Source organism: Pseudophryne corroboree, unplaced genomic scaffold (assembly GCF_028390025.1).
Source record: "Pseudophryne corroboree isolate aPseCor3 unplaced genomic scaffold, aPseCor3.hap2 scaffold_1678, whole genome shotgun sequence".
NCBI lineage: Eukaryota > Metazoa > Chordata > Amphibia > Anura > Myobatrachidae > Pseudophryne > Pseudophryne corroboree.
In genome coordinates, this window is record NW_026968314.1 from 39,256 (window position 1) to 61,687 (window position 22,432).

At 41.1% G+C, this 22,432-nt stretch overlaps 9 non-coding genes across 9 annotated transcripts; 5 read left to right on the forward strand and 4 right to left on the reverse strand.

Annotated features, from left to right (window-relative positions):
- Positions 1-6: 6 nt before the first annotated feature.
- On the reverse strand, positions 7-170 carry LOC135001872 (U1 spliceosomal RNA). Its single transcript, XR_010203192.1, has one exon. It is a non-coding gene; the product is annotated as a U1 spliceosomal RNA (small nuclear RNA).
- Positions 171-841: 671 nt separating this feature from the next.
- On the reverse strand, positions 842-1,004 carry LOC135001843 (U1 spliceosomal RNA). Its single transcript, XR_010203168.1, has one exon. It is a non-coding gene; the product is annotated as a U1 spliceosomal RNA (small nuclear RNA).
- Positions 1,005-1,156: 152 nt separating this feature from the next.
- LOC135001870 (U1 spliceosomal RNA) lies at positions 1,157-1,320 on the reverse strand. Its single transcript, XR_010203190.1, has one exon. It is a non-coding gene; the product is annotated as a U1 spliceosomal RNA (small nuclear RNA).
- Positions 1,321-1,991: 671 nt separating this feature from the next.
- LOC135001896 (U1 spliceosomal RNA) lies at positions 1,992-2,154 on the reverse strand. Its single transcript, XR_010203214.1, has one exon. It is a non-coding gene; the product is annotated as a U1 spliceosomal RNA (small nuclear RNA).
- Positions 2,155-2,298: 144 nt separating this feature from the next.
- LOC135001850 (U5 spliceosomal RNA) lies at positions 2,299-2,414 on the forward strand. Its single transcript, XR_010203171.1, has one exon. It is a non-coding gene; the product is annotated as a U5 spliceosomal RNA (small nuclear RNA).
- Positions 2,415-2,684: 270 nt separating this feature from the next.
- Positions 2,685-2,800, forward strand: LOC135001849 (U5 spliceosomal RNA). The gene has a single exon (XR_010203170.1). It is a non-coding gene; the product is annotated as a U5 spliceosomal RNA (small nuclear RNA).
- Positions 2,801-3,086: 286 nt separating this feature from the next.
- LOC135001853 (U5 spliceosomal RNA) lies at positions 3,087-3,202 on the forward strand. The gene has a single exon (XR_010203174.1). It is a non-coding gene; the product is annotated as a U5 spliceosomal RNA (small nuclear RNA).
- Positions 3,203-3,476: 274 nt separating this feature from the next.
- On the forward strand, positions 3,477-3,592 carry LOC135001851 (U5 spliceosomal RNA). The gene has a single exon (XR_010203172.1). It is a non-coding gene; the product is annotated as a U5 spliceosomal RNA (small nuclear RNA).
- Positions 3,593-3,867: 275 nt separating this feature from the next.
- Positions 3,868-3,983, forward strand: LOC135001854 (U5 spliceosomal RNA). The gene has a single exon (XR_010203175.1). It is a non-coding gene; the product is annotated as a U5 spliceosomal RNA (small nuclear RNA).
- Positions 3,984-22,432: the final 18,449 nt, after the last annotated feature.

Genomic DNA, 22,432 nt, shown 5'->3' on the forward strand with positions numbered 1-22,432 from the left:
GCTGACCAGAGGAAAGCACAAACACAGTCCCCCACTACCACAAATAATGCAGTTGAGTTTCCCACATTTGGGGAAATCACATGGGTCAGCATACCCAGAATGCAATGAATGAACCTCACCCTGGGAGAACAATCTTCAAGACCATGGTCTCTCCTATGCAAAATAAGTATGATTTGGGATAGGGCTGGGGAGGGCCGCTGCTCAGGCACATCTCTGTCAAGTAAAGGAGATTCAACTGAGGCAGCACAAGGGAACTCTCATCTGGGGACAACAACTGCAGGGAGAACACATATTTTCAGATGAACATGGGAGGGCAGAAGGCTGCCTAATACTGAAGCACCCCCAAACAACAAACCAAATGCAACAACTAGTGCAAGCATTCCTGGGGGAAGGCCTGCAGCAGATGGATTTGCATATGGTGATGCCATCCAAGCAGTGGGTCAAAGTTGGCTTCAACCCTCGTCTGCATATGAAAAGAGAAAAGGGGCGTGCAGGGCATGGCGGCCTTTTGCGGCGCTTGGATGACCCCTAGTTCGCATTACACACCTCCACCCTCCTTCGGTGTGGGGCTCATGTTGGCTATGCCCCAGCCCCTGAAGCATTCAAGCTGATTTCTTGCAGCAGCTGGGCACTGTAACTGCTCCAGAGCTGCTCTGTAAGGCAAGTAAAAGGGTGTGGGCACTGCAGCACTACCTGTAGTTTGCATTGTGCGTTGGAAGGCACGAAGTAAGCAGACGGGAGAAGTCAGGATAGTGCGCAAGGGCATAGAAGGGAGCGGCTCAAGAAAAGAGAAGTGGAAACAGACAGCAAACTAGGCTGGAGAGAGACCTGAGACAAAGAGATCTGAATTATACGAGAGCCGACCAAGGGAAACACAAATTATGCAGTCAAGTTTCCCACATTTGGGGAAATCACAGGGGCAGCACAACTAGAGTGCAATGGGTGAGCCTTGCCCTGGGAGAAGCACCTTCATGATCATAGTATCTCACCTGGCAGGTAAGTAGGAGTTGGGCTAGAGCTGGGGAGGGTCGCTGCTCGGGCACCCCCCTGTCAAGTGAAAGAGATCCAACTGAGGCAGCACAAGGGAACTCTCGAAAGAAGAACAAGGCTAGAGGAAGATCTGAGATAAAGAAATCTGATTTTTACCAGAGCTGACCAGAGGAAAGCACAAACACAGTCCCCCACTACCACAAATAATGCAGTCGAGTTTCCCACATTTGGGGAAATCACAGGGGTCAGCATACCCAGAATGCAATGAATGAACCTCACCCTGGGAGAACAATCTTCATGACCATGGTATCGCCTATGCAAAATAAGTATGATTTGGGATAGGGCTGGGGAGGGCCGCTGCTCAGGCACATCTCTGTCAAGTAAAGGAGATTCAACTGAGGCAGCACAAGGGAACTCTCATCTGGGGACAACAACTGCAGGGAGAACACATATTTTCAGATGAACATGGGAGGGCAGAAGGCTGCCTAATACTGAAGCACCCCCAAACAACAAACCAAATGCAACAACTAGTGCAAGCATTCCTGGGGGAAGGCCTGCAGCAGATGGATTTGCATATGGTGATGTCATCCAAACAGTGGGTCAAAGTTGGCTTCAACCCTCGTCTGCATATGAAAAGAGACAAGGGGCGTGCAGGGCATGGCGGCCTTTTGCGGCGCTTGGATGACCCCTAGTTCGCATTACACACCTCCACCCTCCTTCGGTGTGGGGCTCATGTTGGCTATTCCCCAGCCCCTGAAGCATTCAAGCTGATTTCTTGCAGCAGCTGGGCACTGTAACTGCTCCAGAGACGCTCTGTAAGGCAAGTAAAAGGGTGTGGGTCCTGCAGCACTACCTGTAGTTTGCATTGTGCGTTGGAAGGCACGAAGTAAGCAGACGGGAGAAGTCAGGATAGTGCGCAAGGGCATAGAAGGGAGCGGCTCAAGAAAAGAGAAGTAGAAACAGACAGCAAACTAGGCTGGAGAGAGACCTGAGACAAAGAGATCTGAATTATACAAGAGCCGACCAGGGGAAACACAAATTATGCAGTCAAGTTTCCCACATTTGGGGAAATCGCAGAAGCAGCACACCCAGAGTGCAATGGGTGAGCCTTGCCCTGGGAGAAGCACCTTCATGATCATAGTATCTCACCTGGCAGGTAAGTAGGAGTTGGGCTAGAGCTGGGGAGGGTCGCTGCTCGAGCATCCCCCTGTCAAGTAAAGGAGATTCAACTGAGGCAGCACAAGGGAACTCTCATCTGGGGACAACAACTGCAGGGAGAACACATATTTTCAGATAAAAATCTTGGTCATGCTCTGGTTTCTCTTCAGAACGAACAAATCTTTCGCCTTTTACTAAAGATTTCCGTGGAGAGGAGCAAAACCGAGTTTTATCTCAATTTTTGCATGCCCCATCTTTTTGGGGTTTCTTTTATCGGTTTAAAGATAGAATGAGTGTGCTTTAATGTAAGCTCATTTGCATAGAAATGACAGTAAATGTTTGTTTCTTTTCAAACAGAACTTTCTTGACCATGCTACTTGCTTGAAAGATCTGGGAGCACATGGAATACAGTACAAACCATGCTTATAGCAAGGAGAAGACAGGTGAGAAATCTGCTTTCTTTCAAATTGGGCGCTCACTTTGATCTGAATAAGGACTGCTGGCACGGCACTCAGGCGACAGGTGGAATCTTGGTCATGCTCTGGTTTCTCTTCAGAACGAACAAATCTTTCGCCTTTTACTAAAGATTTCCGTGGAGAGGAGCAAAACTGAGTTTTATCTCAATTTTTGCATGCCCCATATTATTGGGGTTTCTTTTATCGGATTAAAGACAGAACGAGTGTGCTTTCTTGTTAGCTTTAATGTAAGTTTATTTGCATAACAATGACAATAAATGTCTGTTTCTTTTCAAGCAGAACTTTCTTGACCATACTAATTGCTTGAAAGATCTGGGAGCACATGGAAAAGAGTACAAACCATGCTTATAGCAAGGGGAAGCCTGGTGAGAAATCTGCTTTCTTTCTTTCAAATTGGGTGCTCACTTTGAGCTGAATGAGGACTGCTGGCACGGCACTCAGGCGACAGGTGGAATCTTGGTCATGCTCTGGTTTCTCTTCAGAACGAACAAATCTTTCGCCTTTTACTAAAGATTTCCATGGAGAGGAGCAAAACTGAGTTTTATCTCAATTTTTGCATGCCCCGTCTTATTGGGGTTTCTTTTATCAGTTTAAAGATAGAACGAGTGTGCTTTAATGTAAGCTCATTTGCGTAGAAATGACAGTAAATGTTTGTTTCTTTTCAAACAGAACTTTCTTGACTATACTAATTGCTTGAAAGATCTGGGAGCACATGGAAAAGAGTACAAACCATGTTTATAGCAAGGGGAAGCCTGGTGAGAAATCTGCTTTCTTTCTTTCAAATTGGGTGCTCACTTTGAGCTGAATGAGGACTGCTGGCATGGCACTCAGGCGACAGGTAGAATCTTGGTCATGCTGTGGTTTCTCTTCAGAACGAACAAATCTTTCGCCTTTTACTAAAGATTTCCGTGGAGAGGAGCAAAACTGAGTTTTATCTCAATTTTTGCATGCCCCATCTTATTGGGGTTTTATTTTATTGGTTTAAAGATAGAACGAGTGTGCTTTAATGTAAGCTCATTTGCATAGAAATGACAGTAAATGTTTGTTTCTTTTCAAACAGAACTTTCTTGACCACACTAATTGTTTGAAAGATCTGGGAGCACATGGAAAAGAGTACAAACCATGTTTATAGCAAGGGGAAGCCTGGTGAGAAATCTGCTTTCTTTCATTCAAATTGGGTGCTCACTTTGAGCTGAATGAGAACTGCTGGCATGGCACTCAGGCGACAGGTGGAATCTTGGTCATGCTCTGGTTTCTCTTCAGAACTAACAAATATTTCGCCTTTTATTAAAGATTTCCGTGGAGAGGAGCAAAACTGAGTTTTATCTCAATTTTTGCATGCCCCATATTATTGGGGTTTCTTTTATCAGTTTAAAGACAGAACGAGTGTGCTTTCTTGTTAGCTTTAATGTAAGTTTATTTGCATAACAATGACAGTAAATGTTTGTTTCTTTTCAAACAGAACTTTCTTGACCATGCTACTTGCTTGAAAGATCTGGGAGCACATGGAAAACAGTACAAACCATGCAGTATCACAAGAGCCTTTATTTGATCTTTCATGAAGATAGAGCAGAATTGAGGACACGTCAACAATTTCTGCCGAAGGTGGTTCATCTTTCCACATGGTGCCTTTGGCCACTGACACCTTCGTTGAGTCAAAGTCTCTGGCTGTGGTCAGAACTTTGAAAATTTATGTCACCAGAACGGTTCAGATTAGGAAAACAGAGGCTCTGTTTGTCCTGTATGCTCCCAACATGATTGGGTGTCCTGCTTCCATGCAGACCATTATGCGCTGGATCTGTGGTAAGATTCAGCATGCTCATTCCACGGCAGGATTGCCGTTACTGAATTAGGTGAAGACCCATTCTACTAGAAAGGTGGGTTCATCCTGGGCAGCTGGTCGGGGAGTCTCGGCATTGCAACTTTGCCGAGCAGCTATTTAGTAAACACTTTTGCTAAGTTTTACAAGTTTGATACCTTGGCTGATGATAACCTCAAGTTGGGTCATTCGGTGCTGCAGAGTCGTACGCACTCTCCCACCCGTTCAAGAGCTTTGGTATAACCCCATGGTTCTTAATGTGACCCCAGCATCCTCTAGGTCGTATGAGAAAATAGGATTTTAATACCTACCGGTAAATCCTTTTCTCTTAGTACGTAGAGGATGCTGGGCACCCGTCCCAGTCCATACTGTGTCTGCAGTTATTACTTGTGGTTATACACATGTTGTGTTACGGTTCTGGTCAGCTTTTTGCTGCAATTGTTCATGCCGTTGGCTTGTGTTCTGTTGAATGCCACGTTCTGCGGCATGCTTAAGGTGTGAGCTGGTAAGATGCTCACCTTAGTTTAACAATAAATCCTTTCCTCGAAATGTCCGTCTCCCTGGGCACAGTTCCTATAACTGGAGTCTGGAGGAGGGGCATAGAGGGAGGAGCCAGTTCACACCCTTTGAAAGTCTTAAAGTGCCCATGTCTCTTGCGGATCCCGTCTATACCCCATGGTTCTTAATGTGACCCCAGCATCCTCTACGGACTAAGAGAAAAGGATGCCCTTGTGTACTATCCTGACTTCTCCTCCCGTCTGCTTACTTTGTGCCTTCCAACGCACAATGCGAACTACAGGTGGTGCTGCAGGGCCCACACCCTTTTACTTGCCTTACAGAGCAGCTCTGGAGCTGTTACAGTGCCCAGCTGCTGCAAGAAATCAGCATGAATGCTTCAGGGGATGGGGCATGGCCAACATGAGCCCCACACCAAAGGAGGGTGGGGGTGTTTAATGCGAACTAGGGGTCATCCAAGCACTGCAAAAGGCCGCCATGCCCTGCATGCCCCTTTTCTCTTTTTATATGCAGATGAGGGTTCCAGCCAACTTTGGCCCACTGCTTGGATGACATCACCGTATGCAAATCCGTCTGCTGCAGACCTTCCCCCAGGAATGCTTGTACTAGTTGTTGGATATGGTTTGATATTTGATGGTGCTTCAGTATTAGGCAGCCTTCCGCCCTCCCATGTTCATCTGAAAAGATGTGGTCTCCCTGCAGTTGTTGTCCCCAGACGAGAGTTCCCTTGTGCTTCCTCAGTTGAATCTCCTTAACTTGACGGGGGAGGGGCTGCCCGAGCTGCCACCCTCCCCAGCCCTATCCCAACTCATACTTATTTTACATATTAGATCTCTTGATCATGAAGATTGTTCTCACAGGGTGAGGTTCATCCATTATATTTTAAAATAGGAAGGTACAAATTACATATTTGAATTGCATCTATGTGCTGGATTCAAATGTCCCCCCCCCCTTCCTTTCTCAATTGTGCCCGTCAGCAGCTATTCTAAGGTTGCTGCCAATGGGTGTGACACATTAATTTCTTCTGTGGGGTACACTGGACTCCACAAGGATTCACATTGGGGTGTAGAGTAGGATCTTGATCTGAGGCACCAACCGGCTCAAAGCTTTTGACTGTTCCCAAGAAGCTCAGTGCATTCTCCTCTATAACCCCGCTTCCATGAACAGGGAGCTCAGTTTGTAGTTGGTGCCTTCAGTAGCAGGCCAATTAACAGGGGCCTGCCTCAGGCAGCCTATTCTTAGCTATTAATTTTGACAAGAAAAGAAGAACTTGTTTTATGAGAATCTACAAGGGCTGCAGCAGGCTAGGTCTAATAGACATCTTTACTGCAGCTTCATCACTCCCAGCGGCGCTGTATACTCCCGTGCCCTGGTTGCTGGGTCACTGCAGCGGAGGCTCCGGTTTCATCCTAAGGTCAGTCACACACACACCACCCTTCCGGATCACGAGGCCGCTGATGAAGGGGAGCGAGGCCGTAGGGGGTGGGCCGTGTGCGCACTGCGGTGGACACTGATTACTGGGCAGCCGCTCCACTAGCCACCAGGTACAGTTAAGGAGCACAGGTCTGGGGGTTTTTCTCCTATATTAACCCAATTTTGTACTGCCCGCAGCGCATTGTGATAGGTAATAGGGCCTGATTCAGGTTGGATTGCAATCGCAATAAGCGATCCAACTGCAAAAATTGCTAAGAGCATACGCATGTGCCTGCATTTTCTGCGGCACCCCGCAGAGAATGTGATCGCCTCTGCCTGTCAATCGGGGCGGGGAAGGGGGGGAGAGGTGGGTCAGCAACACTCCATTTCCAAGTCAGGGATGGAGCGGTGCGGGGGCAAGGCTTCAAAATGGGGTCTGCAACGGAGGAGACACAGGGGGCGTGGTCACAGCGGCTGTATGACATCACATTCAGCCGCTGTGATCACAAAAATGGTGGCGGCTTCCTGCGCGCACATACAGTCTGCACCAGCAGGAGCCTACACCATTTTTTATGATCACGCTGAACTGCAGTGCGACTGCAATTACAGCATGGTCAAGAAGGGAGGCGTCATGCTGGGTGGCCATGCCCTGTCACTGTGCAGGAGCCAGCACCGCTCACACACTAGTCCCCGGGTGCAGCCCCCAACCCCCGGGACACCCGGAGCAACAAAATGTAGATTCAGGCCACCAGGCCACGCCCCTACCTATGAAACCATGCCTCCTTTTTACCATTGCGCTGCTTATCTGCGCGCACTGCATTACAATCTCCCTCGCCACCTCTCTGGGTGTCACCAGTGATAGTGACACCTCTGCCATGCTTGTAGCAGCTGGTCCTAAGATCTACGCCTCAAACCCTGAGTGTTTGCCCTTGTGACTTGTTGATCATCATAGCGAAGCAGATGCTTACAGAAAACTGCAGGGGCTTAGATTGAAAATAAAAAAATTGATGGGTATAAGGTAGAGAGGAGCGGGTTCGGTTCTCCGAGAACCGAATTCCCCACGAACTCCACATTGTTTACACTGGTCCGAGGCAGGCTCGGTTGTTCCCGCCTGACTCGGAAAACCTGAACAAGGGAAAATGTCATCATCCCGCTGTCGGATTCTCGCGAGATTCGGATTCCATATAAAGAGCTGCGCGTTGCTGCCATTTTTACTCGTGCATTGAAGAGAGAGCGGAGAGGACGTGGCTATGTTCTCTCAGTGGAAATCTCAATATCAGTGCTCAGTATCAGTGGTTACTTATTGCTGCTCAGTAATACTAGTAGTGTGTCTCTCCTGCTCAGTGTCAGTTCTCAGTAGTATCCTCATCAGTGCTCAGTATCACTGCTCATTGTCTTGTGCTGCATTGTGGTGCTCAGCATACTACAGTACATTACTAATAGTCCAGTGCTGCATCTTGCTGCTCAGTGTCAGTTCTAGTATCCTCATCAGTGCTCACTATCACTGCTCATTGCATTGTGGTGTTCTGTATACTACAATAACATAGTAATATAGTAACATAGTTTTTGAGGTTGAATAGAGGCAAATTGCCCATCGTGTTCAACCTGTTTTAAGTTGTGATGATTCTACATACTTGCTGAATAATGTTTTATGACTAGTTAGCTACTATAACTCATGTTACCCCCGGATTAACCATGTTGATATTTTAAGTATTATAACCTTGGATAGCTTTTTCATTCAGAAATGTATCCATTCCTTTTTTAAATCCAATTACAGAGTCCGCCATTACCACCTTCCCTGGCAGGGAATTCCACATCCTGATTGCCCTAACAGTGAAGAAACCTTTCCTCCATTGCGTTCTGAACTTTCCTCCAGTCGCAGCGAGTGACCACGTGTTCGTTTAATAAATAATTCCTCTGATAACTCTTTGTTATGTATCTTTACATATTTGAAGATATTAATAATATCTCCTCTTAGGCACCTCTTTTCTAGTGTATAAATATTCAGCCTAGTAAGTCTTTCCTTATAGTCCAGTACTTTTAGGCCTTTAATCAATTTAGTCTTCAGGATCTCTTACACTTCCATGAGCAGCAGAGTAGTGCAATGGAAGCATGCTGGGCCCATAACCCAGAGGTTGATTGGTCGAAACTATCCTCTGCTATGTGCATTTTTTTTTGTTAATTAAAGTAATCAAAAACTGGGATTGATATTTTTGCTCTTTTATTTTTACTTAAAGTACAATAACTTTTACCATTTTAATTTGTTTTAATAGTATATTGACAGTATTGTTTTCTTTCAAAAATCCAATTAATTTTCTTTACCCGATTATTAAAATGGTAATTGACAAAACAAACTACATTGTCACCAGAAGAGCAATGCAAAATGTACAAGTGATATATTAAAATCATCTTTCCAGCTTGAATTTCAATGATGCATTGGGGCAACGATTTTGTGAGAAACATCTTCACCCTTAAATAAAGATTTTCTTAATTCCTTACCTGTGTGCTAATTAGATATCACCTTGTTTTCACATTAAACAGACTTCCACATGCGAAAGCAGCAAGGATGCAGTGGCGTTAATGTTTCCTGGTGTCAACCTGTATTATTTCAGTAGACATTGAAATGAGGATGCATCTTGCTGCCTTTCCAATGAAGCAAGTTTAATTTAGTAATAGGTGAAAAACCATCCCTACAAAGGTGTTAATCAGAGACTTGGCTTTGTGGACACTTTTCAGAGAACAAATTTGTTAGTATAAAAATAAAGCCAGAAAATGAAGAGCTGTTTAATCACTCAATTGGATTTTTCTGCCAGCATATTTCTTTTTCTCTGCAACCCACTGCTAAATTGTGCTTCCTAGCTGTTTTTATAAAATCACTGAATCAAATCTAAACATCAGAGAAGGCCAGGTACCCTACACCATAACAGTGGGTTTGAAATTTTGACTTGTCTACTTAAAGATCACCAAAATCTGATAACAAGGTCAATTAAGTCCCTGGGTGGGATTGAACCACCAACCTTTTGGTTAATAGCCTTACACACTAACTGATTGCGCCACAGAGACACCTTGCAAAAGTCAATACTGACAAAGGCTAATAATCATTCATCTAGAACGTTTCCTAGAAAAACTTTAAAAAGTCAATAATCAAGATACACATTGGTACTTTCCCATGATGAGTGAGTGCTTCAGGATTTCTTGCACTTACATGGGCTATTAACCAAAAGGTTGGAGGTTCAATCCCACCCAGGGATGTAATTGACCTTGTCATCAGATTTTGGTGATCTTTAAGTAGACAAGTCAAAATTTCAAACCCCCTCTTATGGTGTAGGGTACCTGGCCTTCTCTGACGTAATCAGAGTTAGATTTAATTAAGTGATTTTATAAAAAACAGCTAGGAAGCACAATATCTCTCTTTTGCAAAGAGCTAGGCATTGGAAAATTCAGGGCTATAACGTGTAGATGAAGCACTAACAGGAGGCTTTAAAATTTTCATTCTAGTGTCTTTCGTTTGGGAGAAAAATGCAAAGGTACAATACAGCTTTTCCTTGCCGATATCTCTCTTTTGCAAAGAGATAGGCATTGGAAAATTCAGGGCTATACCGTGTAGATGAAGCACTAACAGGAGGCTTTTAAATTTTCATTCTAGTGTCCTTCGTTTGGGAGAAAAATGCAAAGGTACAATACAGCTTTTCCTTGCCGATATCTCTCTTTTGCAAAGAGATAGGCATTGGAAAATTCAGGGCTATAACGTGTAGATGAAGCACTAACAGGAGGCTTTAAAATTTTCATTTTAGTGTCTTTCGTTTGGGAGAAAAATGCAAAGGTACAATACAGTTTTTCCTTGCCGATATCTCTCTTTTGCAAAGAGATAGGCATTGGAAAATTCAGGGCTATAACGTGTAGATGAAGCACTAACAGGAGGCTTTAAAATTTTCATTCTAGTGTCTTTCGTTTGGGAGAAAAATGCAAAGGTACAATACAGCTTTTCCTTGCCAATATCTCTCTTTTGCAAAGAGCTAGGCATTGGAAAATTCAGGGCAATAACGTGTAGATGAAGCACTAACAGGAGGCTTTAAAATTTTCATTCTAGTGTCTTTCGTTTGGGAGAAAAATGCAAAAGTACAATGCAGCTTTTCCTTGCCGATATCTCTCTTTTGCAAAGAGATAGGCATTGGAAAATGCAGGGCTATAACGTGTAGATGAAGCACTAACAGGAGGCTTTAAAATGTTCATTCTAGTGTCTTTCGTTTGGGAGAAAAATGCAAAGGTACAATACAGCATTTCCTTGCCGATATCTCTCTTTTGCAAAGAGATAGGCATTGGAAAATTCAGGGCTATAACGTGTAGATGAAGCACTAACAGGAGGCTTTAAAATTTTCATTCTAGTGTCTTTCGTTTGGGAGAAAAATGCAAAGGTACAATACAGCTTTTCCTTGCCGATATCTCTCTTTTGCAAAGAGCTAGGCATTGGAAAATTCAGGGCTATACCGTGTAGATGAAGCACTAACAGGAGGCTTTTAAATTTTCATTCTAGTGTCTTTCGTTTGGGAGAAAAATGCAAAGGTACAATACAGCTTTTCCTTGCCAATATCTCTCTTTTGCAAAGAGCTAGGCATTGGAAAATTCAGGGCTATAACGTGTAGATGAAGCACTAACAGGAGGCTTTAAAATTTTCATTCTAGTGTCTTTCGTTTGGGAGAAAAATGCAAAAGTACAATACAGCTTTTCCTTGCCGATATCTCTCTTTTGCAAAGAGATAGGCATTGGAAAATTCAGGGCTATAACGTGTAGATGAAGCACTAATAGGAGGCTTTAAAATTTTCATTCTAGTGTCTTTCGTTTGGGAGAAAAAAGCAAAGGTACAATACAGCTTTTCCTTGCCGATATCTCTCTTTTGCAAAGAGCTAGGCATTGGAAAATTCAGGGCTATAACGTGTAGATGAAGCACTAACAGGAGGCTTTAAAATTTTCATTCTAGTGTCTTTCGTTTGGGAGAAAAATGCAAAAGTACAATGCAGCTTTTCCTTGCCGATATCTCTCTTTTGCAAAGAGATAGGCATTGGAAAATGCAGGGCTATAACGTGTAGATGAAGCACTAACAGGAGGCTTTAAAATTTTCATTCTAGTGTCTTTCGTTTGGGAGAAAAATGCAAAGGTACAATACAGCATTTCCTTGCCGATATCTCTCTTTTGCAAAGAGATAGGCATTGGAAAATTCAGGGCTATAACGTGTAGATGAAGCACTAACAGGAGGCTTTAAAATTTTCATTCTAGTGTCTTTCGTTTGGGAGAAAAATGCAAAGGTACAATACAGCTTTTCCTTGCCGATATCTCTCTTTTGCAAAGAGCTAGGCATTGGAAAATTCAGGGCTATACCGCGTACATGAAGCACTAACAGGAGGCTTTTAAATTTTCATTCTAGTGTCTTTCGTTTGGGAGAAAAATGCAAAGGTACAATACAGCTTTTCCTTGCCAATATCTCTCTTTTGCAAAGAGCTAGGCATTGGAAAATTCAGGGCTATAACGTGTAGATGAAGCACTAACAGGAGGCTTTAAAATTTTCATTCTAGTGTCTTTCGTTTGGGAGAAAAATGCAAAAGTACAATGCAGCTTTTCCTTGCCGATATCTCTCTTTTGCAAAGAGATAGGCATTGGAAAATTCAGGGCTATAACGTGTAGATGAAGCACTAATAGGAGGCTTTAAAATTTTCATTCTAGTGTCTTTCGTTTGGGAGAAAAAAACAAAGGTACAATCACAGCTTTTCCTTGCCGATATCTCTCTTTTGCAAAGAGATAGGCATTGGAAAATTCAGGGCTATAACGTGTAGATGAAGCACTAACAGGAGGCTTTAAAATTTTCATTCTAGTGTCTTTCGTTTGGGAGAAAAATGCAAAGGTACAATACAGCTTTTCCTTGCCGATATCTCTCTTTTGCAAAGAGCTAGGCATTGGAAAATTCAGGGCTATAACGTGTAGATGAAGCACTAACAGTAGGCTTTAAAATTTTCATTCTAGTGTCTTTCGTTTGGGAGAAAAATGCAAAGGTACAATACAGCTTTTCCTTGCCGATATCTCTCTTTTGCAAAGAAATAGGCATTGGAAAATTCAGGGCTATAACGTGTAGATGAAGCACTAACAGGAGGCTTTAAAATTTTCATTCTAGTGTCCTTCGTTTGGGAGAAAAATGCAAAGGTACAATACAGCTTTTCCTTGCCGATATCTCTCTTTTGCAAAGAGATAGGCATTGGAAAATTCAGGGCTATATCGTGTAGATGAAGCACTAACAGGAGGCTTTAAAATTTTCATTCTAGTGTCTTTCGTTTGGGAGAAAAATGCAAAGGTACAATACAGCTTTTCCTTGCCAATATCTCTCTTTTGCAAAGAGCTAGGCATTGGAAAATTCAGGGCTATAACGTGTAGATGAAGCACTAACAGGAGGCTTTAAAATTTTCATTCTAGTGTCTTTCGTTTGGGAGAAAAATGCAAAAGTACAATGCAGCTTTTCCTTGCCGATATCTCTCTTTTGCAAAGAGATAGGCATTGGAAAATGCAGGGCTATAACGTGTAGATGAAGCACTAACAGGAGGCTTTAAAATTTTCATTCTAGTGTCTTTCGTTTGGGAGAAAAATGCAAAGGTACAATACAGCATTTCCTTGCCGATATCTCTCTTTTGCAAAGAGATAGGCATTGGAAAATTCAGGGCTATAACGTGTAGATGAAGCACTAACAGGAGGCTTTAAAATTTTCATTCTAGTGTACTTCGTTTGGGAGAAAAATGCAAAGGTACAATACAGCTTTTCCTTGCCGATATCTCTCTTTTGCAAAGAGATAGGCATTGGAAAATTCAGGGCTATAACGTGTAGATGAAGCACTAATAGGAGGCTTTAAAATTTTCATTCTAGTGTCCTTCGTTTGGGAGAAAAATGCAAAGGTACAATACAGCTTTTCCTTGCCGATATCTCTCTTTTGCAAAGAGATAGGCATTGGAAAATTCAGGGCTATAACGTGTAGATGAAGCACTAACAGGAGGCTTTAAAATTTTCATTCTAGTGTCTTTCGTTTGGGAGAAAAATGCAAAGGTACAATACAGCTTTTCCTTGCCGATATCTCTCTTTTGCAAAGAGCTAGGCATTGGAAAATTCAGGGCTATAACGTGTAGATGAAGCACTAACAGGAGGCTTTAAAATTTTCATTCTAGTGTCTTTCGTTTGGGAGAAAAATGCAAAAGTACAATGCAGCTTTTCCTTGCCGATATCTCTCTTTTGCAAAGAGATAGGCATTGGAAAATTCAGGGCTATAACGTGTAGATGAAGCACTAATAGGAGGCTTTAAAATTTTCATTCTAGTGTCTTTCGTTTGGGAGAAAAAAGCAAAGGTACAATACAGCTTTTCCTTGCCGATATCTCTCTTTTGCAAAGAGATAGGCATTGGAAAATTCAGGGCTATAACGTGTAGATGAAGCACTAACAGGAGGCTTTAAAATTTTCATTCTAGTGTCTTTCGTTTGGGAGAAAAATGCAAAGGTACAATACAGCTTTTCCTTGCCGATATCTCTCTTTTGCAAAGAACTAGGCATTGGAAAATTCAGGGCTATAACGTGTAGATGAAGCACTAACAGTAGGCTTTAACATTTTCATTCTAGTGTCTTTCGTTTGGGAGAAAAATGCAAAGGTACAATACAGATTTTCCTTGCCAATATCTCTCTTTTGCAAAGAGCTAGGCATTGGAAAATTCAGGGCTATAACGTGTAGATGAAGCACTAACAGGAGGCTTTAAAATTTTCATTCTAGTGTCTTTCGTTTGGGAGAAAAATGCAAAAGTACAATGCAGCTTTTCCTTGCCGATATCTCTCTTTTGCAAAGAGATAGGCATTGGAAAATGCAGGGCTATAACGTGTAGATGAAGCACTAACAGGAGGCTTTAAAATTTTCATTCTAGTGTCTTTCGTTTGGGAGAAAAATGCAAAGGTACAATACAGCATTTCCTTGCCGATATCTCTCTTTTGCAAAGAGATAGGCATTGGAAAATTCAGGGCTATAACGTGTAGATGAAGCACTAACAGGAGGCTTTAAAATTTTCATTCTAGTGTCTTTCGTTTGGGAGAAAAATGCAAAGGTACAATACAGCTTTTCCTTGCCGATATCTCTCTTTTGCAAAGAGATAGGCATTGGAAAATTCAGGGCTATAACGTGTAGATGAAGCACTAACAGGAGGCTTTAACATTTTCATTCTAGTGTACTTCGTTTGGGAGAAAAATGCAAAGGTACAATACAGCTTTTCCTTGCCGATATCTCTCTTTTGCAAAGAGATAGGCATTGGAAAATTCAGGGCTATAACGTGTAGATGAAGCACTAATAGGAGGCTTTAAAATTTTCATTCTAGTGTCCTTCGTTTGGGAGAAAAATGCAAAGGTACAATACAGCTTTTCCTTGCCGATATCTCTCTTTTGCAAAGAGATAGGCATTGGAAAATTCAGGGCTATAACGTGTAGATGAAGCACTAACAGGAGGCTTTAAAATTTTCATTCTAGTGTCTTTCGTTTGGGAGAAAAATGCAAAGGTACAATACAGTTTTTCCTTGCCGATATCTCTCTTTTGCAAAGAGATAGGCATTGGAAAATTCAGGGCTATAACGTGTAGATGAAGCACTAACAGGAGGCTTTAAAATTTTCATTCTAGTGTCTTTCGTTTGGGAGAAAAATGCAAAGGTACAATACAGCTTTTCCTTGCCAATATCTCTCTTTTGCAAAGAGCTAGGCATTGGAAAATTCAGGGCAATAACGTGTAGATGAAGCACTAACAGGAGGCTTTAAAATTTTCATTCTAGTGTCTTTCGTTTGGGAGAAAAATGCAAAAGTACAATGCAGCTTTTCCTTGCCGATATCTCTCTTTTGCAAAGAGATAGGCATTGGAAAATGCAGGGCTATAACGTGTAGATGAAGCACTAACAGGAGGCTTTAAAATTTTCATTCTAGTGTCTTTCGTTTGGGAGAAAAATGCAAAGGTACAATACAGCATTTCCTTGCCGATATCTCTCTTTTGCAAAGAGATAGGCATTGGAAAATTCAGGGCTATAACGTGTAGATGAAGCACTAACAGGAGGCTTTAACATTTTCATTCTAGTGTACTTCGTTTGGGAGAAAAATGCAAAGGTACAATACAGCTTTTCCTTGCCGATATCTCTCTTTTGCAAAGAGATAGGCATTGGAAAATTCAGGGCTATAACGTGTAGATGAAGCACTAATAGGAGGCTTTAAAATTTTCATTCTAGTGTCCTTCGTTTGGGAGAAAAATGCAAAGGTACAATACAGCTTTTCCTTGCCGATATCTCTCTTTTGCAAAGAGATAGGCATTGGAAAATTCAGGGCTATAACGTGTAGATGAAGCACTAACAGGAGGCTTTAAAATTTTCATTCTAGTGTCTTTCGTTTGGGAGAAAAATGCAAAGGTACAATACAGTTTTTCCTTGCCGATATCTCTCTTTTGCAAAGAGATAGGCATTGGAAAATTCAGGGCTATAACGTGTAGATGAAGCACTAACAGGAGGCTTTAAAATTTTCATTCTAGTGTCTTTCGTTTGGGAGAAAAATGCAAAGGTACAATACAGCTTTTCCTTGCCAATATCTCTCTTTTGCAAAGAGCTAGGCATTGGAAAATTCAGGGCAATAACGTGTAGATGAAGCACTAACAGGAGGCTTTAAAATTTTCATTCTAGTGTCTTTCGTTTGGGAGAAAAATGCAAAAGTACAATGCAGCTTTTCCTTGCCGATATCTCTCTTTTGCAAAGAGATAGGCATTGGAAAATGCAGGGCTATAACGTGTAGATGAAGCACTAACAGGAGGCTTTAAAATTTTCATTCTAGTGTCTTTCGTTTGGGAGAAAAATGCAAAGGTACAATACAGCATTTCCTTGCCGATATCTCTCTTTTGCAAAGAGATAGGCATTGGAAAATTCAGGGCTATAACGTGTAGATGAAGCACTAACAGGAGGCTTTAAAATTTTCATTCTAGTGTCTTTCGTTTGGGAGAAAAATGCAAAGGTACAATACAGCTTTTCCTTGCCGATATCTCTCTTTTGCAAAGAGCTAGGCATTGGAAAATTCAGGGCTATACCGCGTACATGAAGCACTAACAGGAGGCTTTTAAATTTTCATTCTAGTGTCTTTCGTTTGGGAGAAAAATGCAAAGGTACAATACAGCTTTTCCTTGCCAATATCTCTCTTTTGCAAAGAGCTAGGCATTGGAAAATTCAGGGCTATAACGTGTAGATGAAGCACTAACAGGAGGCTTTAAAATTTTCATTCTAGTGTCTTTCGTTTGGGAGAAAAATGCAAAAGTACAATGCAGCTTTTCCTTGCCGATATCTCTCTTTTGCAAAGAGATAGGCATTGGAAAATTCAGGGCTATAACGTGTAGATGAAGCACTAATAGGAGGCTTTAAAATTTTCATTCTAGTGTCTTTCGTTTGGGAGAAAAAAACAAAGGTACAATACAGCTTTTCCTTGCCGATATCTCTCTTTTGCAAAGAGATAGGCATTGGAAAATTCAGGGCTATAACGTGTAGATGAAGCACTAACAGGAGGCTTTAAAATTTTCATTCTAGTGTCTTTCGTTTGGGAGAAAAATGCAAAGGTACAATACAGCTTTTCCTTGCCGATATCTCTCTTTTGCAAAGAGCTAGGCATTGGAAAATTCAGGGCTATAACGTGTAGATGAAGCACTAACAGTAGGCTTTAAAATTTTCATTCTAGTTTCTTTCGTTTGGGAGAAAAATGCAAAGGTACAATACAGCTTTTCCTTGCCGATATCTCTCTTTTGCAAAGAAATAGGCATTGGAAAATTCAGGGCTATAACGTGTAGATGAAGCACTAACAGGAGGCTTTAAAATTTTCATTCTAGTGTCCTTCGTTTGGGAGAAAAATGCAAAGGTACAATACAGCTTTTCCTTGCCGATATCTCTCTTTTGCAAAGAGATAGGCATTGGAAAATTCAGGGCTATATCGTGTAGATGAAGCACTAACAGGAGGCTTTAAAATTTTCATTCTAGTGTCTTTCGTTTGGGAGAAAAATGCAAAGGTACAATACAGCTTTTCCTTGCCAATATCTCTCTTTTGCAAAGAACTAGGCATTGGAAAATTCAGGGCTATAACGTGTAGATGAAGCACTAACAGGAGGCTTTAAAATTTTCATTCTAGTGTCTTTCGTTTGGGAGAAAAATGCAAAAGTACAATGCAGCTTTTCCTTGCCGATATCTCTCTTTTGCAAAGAGATAGGCATTGGAAAATGCAGGGCTATAACGTGTAGATGAAGCACTAACAGGAGGCTTTAAAATTTTCATTCTAGTGTCTTTCGTTTGGGAGAAAAATGCAAAGGTACAATACAGCATTTCCTTGCCGATATCTCTCTTTTGCAAAGAGATAGGCATTGGAAAATTCAGGGCTATAACGTGTAGATGAAGCACTAACAGGAGGCTTTAAAATTTTCATTCTAGTGTACTTCGTTTGGGAGAAAAATGCAAAGGTACAATACAGCTTTTCCTTGCCGATATCTCTCTTTTGCAAAGAGATAGGCATTGGAAAATTCAGGGCTATAACGTGTAGATGAAGCACTAATAGGAGGCTTTAAAATTTTCATTCTAGTGTCCTTCGTTTGGGAGAAAAATGCAAAGGTACAATACAGCTTTTCCTTGCCGATATCTCTCTTTTGCAAAGAGATAGGCATTGGAAAATTCAGGGCTATAACGTGTAGATGAAGCACTAACAGGAGGCTTTAAAATTTTCATTCTAGTGTCTTTCGTTTGGGAGAAAAATGCAAAGGTACAATACAGCTTTTCCTTGCCGATATCTCTCTTTTGCAAAGAGATAGGCATTGGAAAATTCAGGGCTATATCGTGTAGATGAAGCACTAACAGGAGGCTTTAAAATTTTCATTCTAGTGTCTTTCGTTTGGGAGAAAAATGCAAAGGTACAATACAGCTTTTCCTTGCCAATATCTCTCTTTTGCAAAGAGCTAGGCATTGGAAAATTCAGGGCTATAACGTGTAGATGAAGCACTAACAGGAGGCTTTAAAATTTTCATTCTAGTGTCTTTCGTTTGGGAGAAAAATGCAAAAGTACAATGCAGCTTTTCCTTGCCGATATCTCTCTTTTGCAAAGAGATAGGCATTGGAAAATGCAGGGCTATAACGTGTAGATGAAGCACTAACAGGAGGCTTTAAAATTTTCATTCTAGTGTCTTTCGTTTGGGAGAAAAATGCAAAGGTACAATACAGCATTTCCTTGCCGATATCTCTCTTTTGCAAAGAGATAGGCATTGGAAAATTCAGGGCTATAACGTGTAGATGAAGCACTAACAGGAGGCTTTAAAATTTTCATTCTAGTGTACTTCGTTTGGGAGAAAAATGCAAAGGTACAATACAGCTTTTCCTTGCCGATATCTCTCTTTTGCAAAGAGATAGGCATTGGAAAATTCAGGGCTATAACGTGTAGATGAAGCACTAATGGGAGGCTTTAAAATTTTCATTCTAGTGTCCTTCGTTTGGGAGAAAAATGCAAAGGTACAATACAGCTTTTCCTTGCCGATATCTCTCTTTTGCAAAGAGATAGGCATTGGAAAATTCAGGGCTATAACGTGTAGATGAAGCACTAACAGGAGGCTTTAAAATTTTCATTCTAGTGTCTTTCGTTTGGGAGAAAAATGCAAAGGTACAATACAGCTTTTCCTTGCCGATATCTCTCTTTTGCAAAGAGCTAGGCATTGGAAAATTCAGGGCTATAACGTGTAGATGAAGCACTAACAGGAGGCTTTAAAATTTTCATTCTAGTGTCTTTCGTTTGGGAGAAAAATGCAAAAGTACAATGCAGCTTTTCCTTGCCGATATCTCTCTTTTGCAAAGAGATAGGCATTGGAAAATGCAGGGCTATAACGTGTAGATGAAGCACTAACAGGAGGCTTTAAAATTTTCATTCTAGTGTCTTTCGTTTGGGAGAAAAATGCAAAGGTACAATACAGCATTTCCTTGCCGATATCTCTCTTTTGCAAAGAGATAGGCATTGGAAAATTCAGGGCTATAACGTGTAGATGAAGCACTAACAGGAGGCTTTAAAATTTTCATTCTAGTGTACTTCGTTTGGGAGAAAAATGCAAAGGTACAATACAGCTTTTCCTTGCCGATATCTCTCTTTTGCAAAGAGATAGGCATTGGAAAATTCAGGGCTATAACGTGTAGATGAAGCACTAATAGGAGGCTTTAAAATTTTCATTCTAGTGTCCTTCGTTTGGGAGAAAAATGCAAAGGTACAATACAGCTTTTCCTTGCCGATATCTCTCTTTTGCAAAGAGATAGGCATTGGAAAATTCAGGGCTATAACGTGTAGATGAAGCACTAACAGGAGGCTTTAAAATTTTCATTCTAGTGTCTTTCGTTTGGGAGAAAAATGCAAAGGTACAATACAGCTTTTCCTTGCCGATATCTCTCTTTTGCAAAGAGATAGGCATTGGAAAATTCAGGGCTATATCGTGTAGATGAAGCACTAACAGGAGGCTTTAAAATTTTCATTCTAGTGTCTTTCGTTTGGGAGAAAAATGCAAAGGTACAATACAGCTTTTCCTTGCCAATATCTCTCTTTTGCAAAGAGCTAGGCATTGGAAAATTCAGGGCTATAACGTGTAGATGAAGCACTAACAGGAGGCTTTAAAATTTTCATTCTAGTGTCTTTCGTTTGGGAGAAAAATGCAAAAGTACAATGCAGCTTTTCCTTGCCGATATCTCTCTTTTGCAAAGAGATAGGCATTGGAAAATGCAGGGCTATAACGTGTAGATGAAGCACTAACAGGAGGCTTTAAAATTTTCATTCTAGTGTCTTTCGTTTGGGAGAAAAATGCAAAGGTACAATACAGCATTTCCTTGCCGATATCTCTCTTTTGCAAAGAGATAGGCATTGGAAAATTCAGGGCTATAACGTGTAGATGAAGCACTAACAGGAGGCTTTAAAATTTTCATTCTAGTGTACTTCGTTTGGGAGAAAAATGCAAAGGTACAATACAGCTTTTCCTTGCCGATATCTCTCTTTTGCAAAGAGATAGGCATTGGAAAATTCAGGGCTATAACGTGTAGATGAAGCACTAATAGGAGGCTTTAAAATTTTCATTCTAGTGTCCTTCGTTTGGGAGAAAAATGCAAAGGTACAATACAGCTTTTCCTTGCCGATATCTCTCTTTTGCAAAGAGATAGGCATTGGAAAATTCAGGGCTATAACGTGTAGATGAAGCACTAACAGGAGGCTTTAAAATTTTCATTCTAGTGTCTTTCGTTTGGGAGAAAAATGCAAAGGTACAATACAGCTTTTCCTTGCCGATATCTCTCTTTTGCAAAGAGCTAGGCATTGGAAAATTCAGGGCTATAACGTGTAGATGAAGCACTAACAGGAGGCTTTAAAATTTTCATTCTAGTGTCTTTCGTTTGGGAGAAAAATGCAAAGGTACAATACAGCTTTTCCTTGCCGATATCTCTCTTTTGCAAAGAGATAGGCATTGGAAAATTCAGGGCTATAACGTGTAGATGAAGCACTAACAGTAGGCTTTAACATTTTCATTCTAGTGTCTTTCGTTTGGGAGAAAAATGCAAAGGTACAATACAGCTTTTCCTTGCCGATATCTCTCTTTTGCAAAGAGATAGGCATTGGAAAATGCAGGGCTATAACGTGTAGATGAAGCACTAACAGGAGGCTTTACAATTTTCATTCTAGTGTCTTTCGTTTGGGAGAAAAATGCAAAAGTACAATGCAACTTTTCCTTGCCGATATCTCTCTTTTGCAAAGAGATAGGCATTGGAAAATGCAGGGCTATAACGTGTAGATGAAGCACTAACAGGAGGCTTTAAAATTTTCATTCTAGTGTCTTTCGTTTGGGAGAAAAATGCAAAGGTACAATACAGCATTTCCTTGCCGATATCTCTCTTTTGCAAAGAGATAGGCATTGGAAAATTCAGGGCTATTACGTGTAGATGAAGCACTAACAGGAGGCTTTAAAATTTTCATTCTAGTGTCCTTCGTTTGGGAGAAAAATGCAAAGGTACAATACAGCTTTTCCTTGCCGATATCTCTCTTTTGCAAAGAGATAGGCATTGGAAAATTCAGGGCTATAACGTGTAGATGAAGCACTAACAGGAGGCTTTAAAATTTTCATTCTAGTGTCTTTCGTTTGGGAGAAAAATGCAAAGGTACAATACAGCTTTTCCTTGTCGATATCTCTCTTTTGCAAAGAGCTAGGCATTGGAAAATTCAGGGCTATAACGTGTAGATGAAGCACTAACAGGAGGCTTTAAAATTTTCATTCTAGTGTCTTTCGTTTGGGAGAAAAATGCAAAGGTACAATACAGCTTTTCCTTGCCGATATCTCTCTTTTGCAAAGAGATAGGCATTGGAAAATTCAGGGCTATAACGTGTAGATGAAGCACTAACAGTAGGTTTTAACATTTTCATTCTAGTGTCTTTCGTTTGGGAGAAAAATGCAAAGGTACAATACAGCTTTTCCTTGCCGATATCTCTCTTTTGCAAAGAGATAGGCATTGGAAAATGCAGGGCTATAACGTGTAGATGAAGCACTAACAGGAGGCTTTACAATTTTCATTCTAGTGTCTTTCGTTTGGGAGAAAAATGCAAAAGTACAATGCAACTTTTCCTTGCCGATATCTCTCTTTTGCAAAGAGATAGGCATTGGAAAATGCAGGGCTATAACGTGTAGATGAAGCACTAACAGGAGGCTTTAAAATTTTCATTCTAGTGTCTTTCGTTTGGGAGAAAAATGCAAAGGTACAATACAGCATTTCCTTGCCGATATCTCTCTTTTGCAAAGAGATAGGCATTGGAAAATTCAGGGCTATTACGTGTAGATGAAGCACTAACAGGAGGCTTTAAAATTTTCATTCTAGTGTCCTTCGTTTGGGAGAAAAATGCAAAGGTACAATACAGCTTTTCCTTGCCGATATCTCTCTTTTGCAAAGAGATAGGCAAAAATAAAAGCTAAAATATCAATCCCAGTTTTGGATTACTTTAATGAA